Here is a 12,574-nt window from a genome sequence, read left to right on the forward strand (position 1 = left end):
ACTCCCTGTATAGCTATCCTTATGTCAACTAGCAAAAACCCTTGGTTCCTTCCTATTATTGCTTATACTCTCTCTTCAACAAAATTAGAGATAAGGGCAAAATAGTTTCTGCCGGGTATCAAGGGGGTAGGGGGGAGAGGGAGGGGATGGAGTGGGTGGTAAGGGAGGGGGCAGGGGCAGGGGGGAGAAATGACCCTAGCATTGTATGCACATATGAATAATAAAACAAGAAAAATTTTTTAAAAATTTGCTGAGCACTAAGTATATACCAAGCACAGCTCTAGAGGTTGGGAATGCAATGGGGAACAGATAGATCCTTGTCTTCACACAGCTGACATTCTCACAGGTAGGTCCTAAGGATGTCAATTCTCCATTCCACTTTTTCTAACCACTCTTTCCTTTTAAAGAGGCCATAAATTACTCTGCAAGTTATCTTCTAGTTTGTTCAAATTAAACAGAATCTCATCGAGTACAGTTAAGGGCAGAGTTCAGAGCCAGGGCTCCAAATTACAAATGCTGGCTCTGCTAGTTACTAGTTGGGTAGCTTTGGTCAAGTCACTCAACCTCTCCAAGATTCAGTTTGCTCATCTGAAAAGGAAATAACAATACCTCCTAATTTCTGTATGAATTACGTGAGCTAACCTGTCTCCATAGTCAGTTATAGTATTTGTCAAGTGTTTAGGATAATTCTAACACTTAGAACTTACTATGTAAAAATTACTAAGTTTTTGGTAAATGAAATATCCTTGTCTATCTGTCTTGATAGCAAAATAGGTTTTTGCCAAAATTTTCTGCAAATTCATTTTATTTAAACCAGTTGTTGCATTTTATAGATCCTTATGCAGACTAGGACTTGGGGCATGGTTTTCTTCCAGAACAGGAACAGGGAAAGGCAGTCAATTCATCACTGGCTGAGTGACCATTCCAACCCTCTTACCTCCTCTTTACCACCAGCCTTGCTCACAATCACACACCACCAAACTATTCCCACCTCCCTGTGGTGTTGCTTGGGCCACACTCCCTTCTGAACTCCCCCTCCCTGACTCCCCAGGCCCCACCCCAACAGTCCACACTTTGCTATATGCCACATACTTTTCAAGCCTTGCAACCTGAAGGACCTATCCTTGGAATGACTCTCCCCTCTCCTCCCACCTGACTCTCTCCTAACTATCCTTTCATGGCTTACCCAAAATGGCCCCTCCTCTACAGCCTTCTCCAATGTTCTTCTCATACTTAATCAGAAGCAGTGGCCTCTTCCCTCTTCACCTCAGCTTCCTGGCTACTGTTAATTTTCCACGCCTGGTTTTCCCACAGACACTAGACTCTAGGGAAAGGGAAGATGTTTTATTTTTGTATTTCTTGTGCCTAGCATGTTATCCATTGAACAATTTTGGTTGAACTGAAATATTACATGCCTGTAATCACAGAGATCAGGAGGACTGAGGTTCAAAACCAGCCTGGGCAAATAGTTTTATCTCAAAAAAAAACTCATCACCAAAAAAAAGGACTAGTAGAGTGGCTCAAGGTGTAAGCCCTGAGTTCAAACCCCAGTACTGCAAAAAAAAAAAAAGAAAAAAAAAAGAATCTATATTATCACTCTAAACTCTCCAGGAGAAATTACCAACTTTCCTCATTGGGCAGGGAATTAGTTTTGTCTCTTCACACGAATGCTCCATCAGACCTCTTTTGCTGTTTTTCCACAGCTGAGGAACAGTTAGTCACTGCTCTTTAATGTGCCTGAAAACAAAGATTTTCTTTAATTCACTGTTTACTGTACTTTATCAAGCTAAATTGTCTCAGATCTTACATGTCATCTGAATTTTTCCTATTCATTCATTTATTTTGGTGGTATGGGGATTGTACTCAGAGCCTCAAGTTTGCTAGGAAGGCACTCTATCACTTGAGACAGACAGACAGACACACACACACAGCCTTTTCTGCGATGGTTTCTTTTAAGACAGGGTCTCATTTTATGTCTGGGCCAGCAATCCTATTTGTGCTTTCCTGTGAGGCTAAAATGAAAGAAGCATGAAATCACACCCAGCCACTAGTTGAGATGGGGTCTTGAGAACTTTTTTCTGGCCTGGCCTAGATCTATGATCCTCCCAGTCTCTACCTCCTAAATAGCTAGGATTACAGGATTGAGCCACTGTACCTGGCCCCCATTTTTAATTTTAGTTCTTCTTAGGAACACTGTGCAAATTTTCTACAACGAATCCAAGTTTAACATTACCTCACTACCTAATATGTGAAGAGACAGAAAGATAAAAAGTTTGGCCAGTCATGACAGTTCAAATCTATAATCCCAGCTATTTGGGAGGCAAAGATTGGGTGGATGGTGGTTCACAGCCAGCCCAGGCTAAACCCTAAGACTCCCATCTCAACAAATAAGCTGGGCATGGTGATACATGTCTGTAATCCCCACTAGTGGGGAGGCATAGGCAGGAGGATCAAGGTCCAAGGGCAGCCCCAGCCAAAACCACAAGACCTTATCTGAAAAACAGCTAAAGCAAAAAGGGTTGGGGGTGTGGCTTAACTTGAGTTCAAATCCCAGTACCATGGAGGGGAGCAGGTAGAGAGAGAAAGAGAGAGAGCTTAACAAGGCATGGTGGCCATCTAAAAATACACAGACTTGTGGTAAAGCTGACACATCCTATATTAACTATAACATATGGCCTGCATTAACCTTAATATATGGATAAAGACAGAGGTGGAGGGCAGGGCATTCCAGAGCAGAGGCCCACAGGCAAGTCTGTAAACTCATTCTCAATGCACTGACAGGCAGCAAACCAGATGCTGTGGCAATAATAAAAAAGCAAAACAAACAAACAACTGCTCTGACCAGAAGGACCTTGGAGCCTAATGGTGTTTGAAAATATTTTGCAAGTCTTTTCTTCAGCAAAAATTTTAGATATCCAAGAGATAATAGAGGAGACAACAGTTGCTCTAGCTGGAGCTGGAAGGAGGATGTCTCTCACTTTCAGCCTAACCACAGTGCCTGGGCCCCAAGATGCCTCTGTACATTGAGGGCATTGAGTAAGAGTGCATCCCACTTCAGTCTGCTGTTTTTTTTTGGTGGGGCTGGGAAAGAGCCTAGGGCCTATGCATACTGGGCAAACTCTGTACTACTGAGCTACATCCCCAGTTCCTTGGTCTGCTGTTCTGATACACCTACCAATGCACAGTGAGTTCTATACAAGTATTTGTTAAAAAACAAAATGAGGGCTCTGGAATAATTTACAAGTCACTGGACTAACAAATGGGAACAGCAGGTATTTAGGGAAAAGTGGAACTGGCAGACACATACAAGAAAAGTTGATTGAGTTCAAACCACAAAATTCAAAACTAGACCAAAAATTGTAGAAGTGAGCAGTTTCTCTAAAATCCCAGAGGTAGACAGCTCATCTTAACCAATTTTTGCTTTCCTCCTGCCATTCTTGTTTCCTTACTCAGTTCCATCTACAGCTACTGCAGTTTCTTCAAATCTTGTTTTCTTTAATCTTCCAACTCTCTCCCTCCCGCAGAAGACCTTCACTGTATACATGAAACAACTGCCCAGGGCACCCTGTTTCCTTGCCCACATCTGGGGCTTGCCTCTGGAGGGGAGAATATGTGAAATCCAAAGCCAGTCTTGGCTCACCCTGGGTGCAGAGTTCTCCAGGAAGGTCCTGGATGCAACACCCTCCTCAACAGTGCCCTCTGTGCTGCTTCCTTCCCATCAGGATTTACACAGTCCAGTTGGCTCATATATTTTTTAAAAAGTAGTCTTGTTTTGACCCCAGATTCTTCTTGCAGCTATTTTTTACTCTTCTTTAAGGGCCAAACTCTGGGAAGGTTTACTCCAACCTTACTGTCTCATCTCACCTCACCTTTTCATCAGGGCACAGCAATCTGGTTTTGGTTACCACTACTCTCCAGAAGATGCCCCCTCCTCACCCAAATGACATTTCTCAATCACCTTATCTCCACTTCTAATGTGAAACATAGTCTCTTTCCTAATATCATCCTCTCTGGGTTTTCCTCCTATTCCCTTAAAATGTTCACATCCCTCAGAGTTTTGTTCTGGGCCTGTGAGCACTGTTATTGTTAGTAACAACGTAACTCCCGGGGGTGGGGTAGGGTATCTACAATTACAAAACCTTCTAGGGACTGAGCTCTGATATTAAGTCCCCATTACTGGCTGGAAATGCCCATCATTCAGGCAGGAAATGACAGGAACCCACTTCTCTGCATACTCACAAGATTCCTTACTGACCCCTGAGGGCAATCTCACCTACTCCCAGATAGAATTACTTACTACATGTAATACAAACCTGAATCCTCACCTACAGCCAGCTCCTTCTCAATGCCAAACACAGAAGCAAACGTGATGTCTTACAAGCCTCCTAAACTTAAGTATTCTAAACTAAATTCATCACATAATATCCCACCCCAATCTTCTCTGATTCACTGTTTTCTATTTTAGTGAGTAGCACCCCCACCACCTAGCCTCCCATGCCAGAAGTCTTGACTCTCCTTGGCTCTTCCTCCCTCACCAAATCCATCAACAACTCTCATCCCATTGCCACCATCTGCAGTAACTTCACTTAGGCCAAATACAACTGACTCAGTGTGTGTCAAATACTGCTGCAGACATTAAGTATACAGCAGTGAACAAGAAAGCTTAATCCTAAGGGAAGGAGACAGGCAAACAAAAATATATAGACAGATGATAGAAAGATAGATAGATAAATGAGAGAAAGACAAAAAAGGTAATTTCAAGTGATGATAAAAACTATGAACAAGTCAGGCATCAGTAGCGCACACCTGTAACCCTAGCTACTTGGGAGGCTGAGATTGGGAGGATCTTAGTTTGAGACCAGCCAAGGCAAATAGTTCACGAGACCCCATCTCCAAAACAACTGAAGCAAAATGGCCTGGAGGTCAAAGCCCTAAGTTCAAACCCCAGTCCACCAAGGAAAAAAAAAAAAAAAGCAGAGTGATGGGATGGGTGACAACTTTAAACAGGAAAAGCCAGAAATGAAACCTCTTACGATTACATTTAAACTGAATCTGAATGACAGAAACAAGTCTTACAAAGATGGGAGAGGCACTGTCTTCCAGGCAGAGAGAAAAAAAAATCCTGAGGTAGAAATAAGTTTGAGGAATTCAAGAAACAGAGAAAAGGCCAACAAGGCTAGAACTTGGGGAACAAGGAGGGGACCAGGCCAGGCGGGCACAGAGAAAGGCAAAGGTCAGATAGGCTTTGCTGACCACCATGAAAGTGAAGGAAAAGCAACTGACAGAATCCAATTTGAATTTCTTAGAGATCACTGAAGTTGGTAAGTGGGAAAAAATGGCTTGGGAAGAGGACAAAAAATAAGGGAGTAGGAAAATGAGTGGGAAATTCAATAGTCCACATAAGGGGAACAAATTCAGGATATATTTTGGAATCAAGGTATAGGTTAACTCCTAGGTTATTTTTAAGTATAATTTGCATAAAGCACAATTACACACAGTTCATGATTTCATCAATTTTGATGAATGCCTATCAAGACCCTGAATACTGTTATCAGTTAAGAAACACATGTCCCCTTCTACCCCAGAAGCAACATCAATTCCTAGTACTATAATTGAGTTTTGCCTATTCTAGAACATCCTAAATCCTATTTTTGTGGCTTTTCACTCAGCATTTGTGAGATTAATCCTTATGACATATATTACTAGTTTGTTCCTTTTTGTTCCTGAATGGCCTTCCATTGTATCTACCACTTATCCTGCTGATAGGTATCTGGACTGTCTCCAGTGTTTGGTTATTATGACTACAACTGCTATGAATATTCTTGTATAAAGTTTATGTGTGGACATTTTTGTTTTTCCTGAATAAATACCTAAAAATGAAACTACTAGGTCATAGGACAAATACATGCTCAACTTTTTAAGAAATTGCTTAGCTGGGTGCTAGTGACTCACACCTGTAATCCTCGCTACTTGGGAAGCTGAGATGGAGAGGGTCATGGTTTGAGGCCAGCCCAGGCAAATAGTTCATTAGATCCTTTCTCCAAAATAACCAGAGCAAAATGGACTGGAGGTGTGGTTCAAGGGGTAAAGTGCCTGCTTTTAAATACCAAGCGCTGGGTTCAAACTCCACCCCCCCCAAAAAAAGCAGTTTTTCAAAGTGGTTGTCATTTTATACTACCATCTGCAATGTATTTGAGTTCCACCTGCCTGACTCCTGGGTGCTTTGCTTGAATAACTCCACCTATGCCATAATGAAACACACATTCTTTCAGGTCTCCAAATACATCCCCCCCCCCCTTTTTTTTTTTGGTAAAGAACTTTGTAGATATTTATTCATTCAACAAACACCCCAAGGAACATTTGGGCTAGCTACAATATTCTGGATAAAGGAAGTAGATATAAAAAGTTCCTGAGATGGGAAAGAGCTTGGCACCTTCATGGGACAGAAGGAAAGTAAATGTGGTTAGAAGACAGCAAAAGCAGAAGAGGAAGTTAGAGAGGTAGCAGGGGCCAGGTTGATCAGGGCCTTGTGAGCTATAAGCAGTATGAATTCTCTTCAAAGAGAATTATAGGCCCATGCCTATAATCCTGGGAGGTAAGAAGATCACAGTCTAAGGCTGGCCCCAGGCAAAACCACAAGATACTACTCAAAAAAATAACTAAAGCAAGAAAGGGTTCGGGGCATGGATCAAGTAGTAGAACACAAGATCCTAAATTCAAACCTCAGTACCACCCAAAAAAAAAGAAAGGTCACTATTGTGTTCCAGTAGGAGATAAAAGTGGTACAGAAGGTAGTGGCAATAGGAACAAAAGAAATGTCATTATAGAAGTCATATTATGGAAAGGGTACTGAGAGGAACTTGGTGATGGCTTAGAGGGTAATGAGAGAAAAGAAGGACTCTGATTTAAGAAACTGGGTACATGGGGAAGGGGACAAATGGAGGAGAAAGTTTGTAAAGAGTATTATTCAGTACTGGACTTAATGAACTTCAAGGTAGGGAAGAGAATTCCAAGCAGCTGTATTAAGCAGGAATTGAAGGAGCAGAGAGAGGTCTAACTAAAGATAACAATGTGGCTGGGCGCTGGTGGCTCCCACCTATAATCCTAGCTACTCAGGAGGCACAGATCAGGAGGATCATGGTTCAAAGCCAGCCTGGGCAAATAGCTTGTGAGACCCTATCTCGAAAAACCCATCACAAAAATAGGGCTGGTGGAGTGGCTCAAGGTGAAAGCTCTGAGTTCAAGCTCAAGTACTGCAAAAAAAAGATTTCAATGTGAACATCATCAGCTTGGATAACCATGAAAGCTTGGGGCTGAGATCAGCCAGGAGAGAATGTACTGAACAAGGAGAGTCTAGAGGGCACCAGTGGCCAAACAGAAGGGGAAGAATGCACTACAGAAGGTGGGGAGAGAAGCAGGTTGATGAGGAAGTACATGGTCCACCTTTGAAAAGTCTCTAGTGACCTTTCAAGTCAAGGTTACATACTTGATATAGCACCTTGTATGCACTCTCCCTCTGAGGGTGCTTTTGATACCCCTGCTTAATAGCCCTTCTCTAATAAAACATTTGAGGATAATAAAGCTAGTATTACTTTAGGATAATCAAATGTTGGGTGCCAACACCTACACATCTTTGTGAAAAGCAGCAGTGACATATTGTCTATACTCTGCTTTATACTAATGTGTCCTCTCACCCTTAATTTCTTAAGACTGGAACGACTATTTTTTATCCCAAGTGTATTAAAACCCAGAAGCTTCCTTCCTTTTTCTACTCAGGAGCTACTGTCAACTTTCAATGTCCCAGTGACAGCCTGGGGTACAGTGGAAAGAATACCAGGTTAGCTAGCAAAGAATTGGGTCCTACCCTTGATTCTGTCAGCATTACACTGTGTGACTTTAGGAAAGTCACCATCCTTTTGGTGTTTCCTGAGCTAAAGCCAAAGGGTTAGACTAGATGGTTCTTAGGTTTTTCCAACTCTAGAAGTCTGTAATCAGAGAATATGCAAAGAAAGACGGGTAGAAAGCATGCTGGATCCCAGCTGGCCAGCGAAGATGGGAGCACGAGCCTTTCCAACTAACAGAGCCTATCCGACCCGCACTGGTTCATCCTCTGCCAGAACCTGTTTAGAGCTACCCTTGCTCCCCTCAACATCGCCCCTTCCTGCCCCCGCCTCCATCAAGTTCCACTCAGTTGCTAGGGATCCTCTATTTGAAGCAATACCTACCAAATATCCTTCATGCAGGAATTACTAGTGTTTGCTGGCTTCATTTAAAGCCTTAAAAAAATACAATATTGCAATATCCCAATCCAATTCCTACAAAAAGACACAAATACAACCAAAGTTTCCTACACTGCCTAAAGTTGGCCAATATTATAATACATCTCTGCATTTTATGTCAAGACAATTAAAAACAAGCATACAAAAAAATAAGCATACAATGCTCCTCATTCTAAGCCTTTACAAAATACCACTAATGATCTCCCTTAAGCGCTTTCACTAGGTCTCCACCCATGAAGCATAAAGACATAAACAGAGAGAAGACTTCAACCAGCCCACTTCCATCCTTCGGATTAACTTCTCCAGAGGCTGAGGTCTAATGAAAATTACTTAGCTTCATGCTGTTTTCATTCATCCTACAGATCAAATTTGACTGCCCTGCTGGCAGAAAAGGCTTTAGAACAGGGAATATCTTGGTTTTTGTTTGGTTTTGAGACAGATTCTTACCATGTACCCCAGGCTGGCTTCAAACTTACAATCCTCCTACCCCTGCCTCCTGAGTGCTAGGATGACAAGTGTGCACCACCACACGAGCTATGTTGGGTTTTTTTTCTCTTCATAGCTACAATTACCATCTGACATTCTTAATTATTTACTGCTTATAGTCTGTTTCCAGAGTAGGCTTCTTCTCTACCATACCTCTTACACTTGAAGCCGTGCCTATGAACACTGTTTAATGCAAATTAGAACACATACCCAGGAGGACCTTAATCCACATTCAGAGAATGTGACATTCAACAAGAAAACCATTTTCCCATCATGCTGATATTCAAATATAGCAAGAAATACTTTCCTACAGAACTTACACATGCACACTGCAATAAGGATTCTCCAGTACCTAATGTTTTCTCTTTCTTAATTCTACACAAAGCATCAGATAATAAGCCACAGATAAACCAACAACTCATGCTATGTAGTTCATCTTCCTGCTGGGCCACTCACATTACCTGCAAAACAAGCACAGCCCTAAAGTAGCAAGTTCTGATTTGTGTTTGTTGTCATGAGAACCTTCTCACCCATACTGCAGGTACCATCAGTATGAAAGGACTTTCAAGAGGGTTGGAGACATAGCTCAGTGGTAGCCTACCACCCAGCAAGCGCAAAGCCCTGGATTAAATTCGTAGCACAAAAACCCCAAAACAAAACAAAACATTTAAAGACAGGATTTTCACGAGCCTATGCCAGGCACCAGTAGCTCAGCCTGCAATCCTAGCTACTCAGGAGGCAGAGATCAGGAGGATCGTGGTTCAAAAGCCAGCCCAGGCAAATAGTTCCATGAGACCCTATCTCAAAAAAACCTTCGCAAAAAAGTACTGGCGGAGTGGCTTAAGGTGTATGCTAAGTTCGAGCGCCAGTACCGCGCAAAAAAAAAAAAAAAAAAAGATTTAAGAGTCTAATAATTAAAAAAACTATCCAGCCTAAGTACAATGTGACCAAATTATACACTATTATTAAAGCCTTGACTTTAGTGTTTCAAATGTGTAACTCTGATATACTGTTTCACTCTAACATAAATAGGATTTTATTGTTTGTTTTGTTACTTTTTTTTTAACCTCCACAAGAAGGAAGGAAGCAGAGTTGGAAGCCCCAGAAGGCTACATTGCTCAAGTTTAATAAACACAAACCCCCAAGATGGCTGGTGGATTGGCTCAAGTGGTAAGAGTGCCTACCTAACAAGCATGTAGGCCTGAGTTCAAACCCCACTGCTGCAAAAAAACCAAAAAATGACAAAGCCCCCAAGAAGGGTGTATGAGTGTGGGGAAAGGGCTGTTTTTTGTAAATAAATGTCAGTAGAGACCCACCTGGTCAAAATGAGAGCAGTCCCCATGATTCCTGTGCATTATAAGCCAGAAATACAAGCAGGAAGAAAGACAGCCCTTAATCTATTTCTTTGAGCTGATAAAAGTTTTTAGCTCAAGACAGAGTGGCAGAATTGGGTAGAAAGAAATACCTCATAGATTAAATCTTAAGACACGCTGGCAAAACTTGCCAGATATGGGGAAACTCAAAAGTTTAGAAAACTCCAAGGGGTCAGAAAAGTACAAGCACAATCACAAAAACCATGATCTTTAGTGATTTACCCAAATCCAGATTTCAAGTTCTTCATAGCTTTAGAGGGGAAAGGAGAGGCATAGCAGGAAGAAGATATGGATTCCAGGGCCTCACCTACCACTTGCTAATTGATGTCTTGAGCCTGTAGTGAGCTGTAACAGACCTGGTACAGGCTATGCAGCCAAAAAGGAAGGTTACATCTACGCCCTGATTCTCACTACCTGTACAAACTTTGAGGATTTGTTATACAAATGTTAACAACCTTTCCTATCTGTATGAAGAGATGGCTAAGCTTACCTGTAATCATTTCAACTACATCTTTTTGTTGTTGTTGTTGTTGTTGTACTGGGGTTTGAGTTCAGGGCCTCACACATGCTAGGCAGGTGCTCTACCACTTGAGCCATAGCCCCAGCCCTCCATTTCATTTTACAGGGTTATAAAAAAAGTGTATTTCTAAATGGTTATGACAACTAAAAGCCAACTCTGCTAACATCTTACCAACTTAGCAACCTTCTCACAGACACACACACAAATTAGCTCATAGACTGAGTGTTAGTATCATTTTTCCTTCCAAGGTATAAAAACAAACCTAATATATACGTGAGCATACCTGCTTCCAATGTTGAGTTTTCTAAATCCCACATTGAACACAGGTTATAATTCAAATCCTAACAGAATAATTGCTTATGCTGAACTTCCTGATCACTCATCTGTGTAGCATACAAAAGTGTCTACCTATGTGATAGGCCTGATGTTAATATACAAGAAAACCTTTACCAAGCCACCTCTAAAGTCAATGTTATGAGCACAGCTCCATCACCCTTTGAAACTACAGACTGAATACAAGTAATCTAATACATAATACACCACAGTAGGTGCATGTCCTTGAAGAATCACAGTACTAAAAACTTAAGACAAACAAGACCAAGTTCTGAGGTTGGTCTTAGAAGTACTTACCAGTCAAAAGCATGGCCTAAGGCCCTCACACACCATAAAATCAGAGAAACTAATTGGGGTTCTTCAACATCTGCTAGGAGGCGTCCTGCTATCATTAAGGAATAAATCGGGGATGCAAATAATTAGTGCACCCTGAAGTAGCAGTTAATTCCACTAGCCTCCAACTTCACAGGAGATATTATGGAATTCCACTTCATCCCTGCTTTGAGAATACTAAAGCTGGAAATCTCAGACGTTAGCCAAATGCCCCTGAAAGAACGTGAAATAATCCACTATCCCCAGCACAGAAAGAGCTTTCAACCTCCAGAGACCCAGTTACACATTATTCCCATTTCCCAAGTAGCTACTCTCTGAAATCTTTTTCTAGTAACTCTTTCACAAAGGCCATATATGACACAGTGCAACATAGGCTAGAATAATGCAGCATCGCACATTTTCCCTTCTGAAGGAAAAAACAGCATTTGGGATTACAGGAAAGACTACCCTGACCAAGTTTTCTTCTCTGGGAGAGAGACAAGAGGCTGGAAACTAACAGTGATACAGGCTGCCTTTCAAAGCCAGGTACACCTTGCAGTTCTCAGAAGTTGCCTATGTTCAAAATGAGAGCACAAAACAGAAGAGACCAAAAACCCAAACAACCCCAAGCCCATGTAATGTTCAACTTGGAAGTTTCTGACAGATGAGATTAGGGTGCTGAGAGGGAGGTAACTTGCCAGAGGATACACTGTGTTTGGCAGCAAAGCTGGAAGTAGATTCCTGGTCTCCCAGGTCAGAATTTAGGGCAGTTTCCCCAACAGCCAATGCCACCCTATGTAAAATGTTTTTATAGAACTCTTCACTCTTCACTGAAGCTGTTAACATAAGGGTCCAATTATCATTCAAAGATCAGTCTGTTAGATAATAGTTCGAAAATTCCATCCATTTTACAGCATTTACCAGTCATCTAATCTCCGGGGGAGGGGGGAGCAGGAAAGAGGGGAAATCCTAATTTTGATGTGTCCCCTAAGGGCAAACCAAAGCACTGAATACAGCCAGACAGGCAGTGCTAGTATTCCCACCTACGAACCAAGGAGGGGGCCGCTCCTCGGTACCGTACCCCCCCCACACACACTACATTCCACTCCCATCCCGGCACGGAACACATTCCACCTCCGGCCGCAGCCAGAGGGGGCTCGGCAACTCTCCTTCAACCACCACTTTCCCAAAAGCAGGGAAGAAGAGCTCACAGCCCCGGGTCCCCCCAACGAGCTCGTTCGCAGAGTCCGCGGGAGCGCACACCCCACCCG

General features: G+C 42.2%; 1 protein-coding gene across 8 annotated transcripts in view; it reads right to left on the reverse strand.

Moving 5' to 3' along the window:
• Tcf20 (transcription factor 20) overlaps positions 1 to 12,574 on the reverse strand; it is a 179,980-nt gene that overhangs the window by 81,346 nt on the left and 86,060 nt on the right. The gene's annotated exons all lie outside the window — the stretch shown is intronic.

Source organism: Castor canadensis, chromosome 8 (genome assembly GCF_047511655.1).
Source record: "Castor canadensis chromosome 8, mCasCan1.hap1v2, whole genome shotgun sequence".
NCBI classification, from domain to species: Eukaryota; Metazoa; Chordata; class Mammalia; order Rodentia; family Castoridae; genus Castor; species Castor canadensis.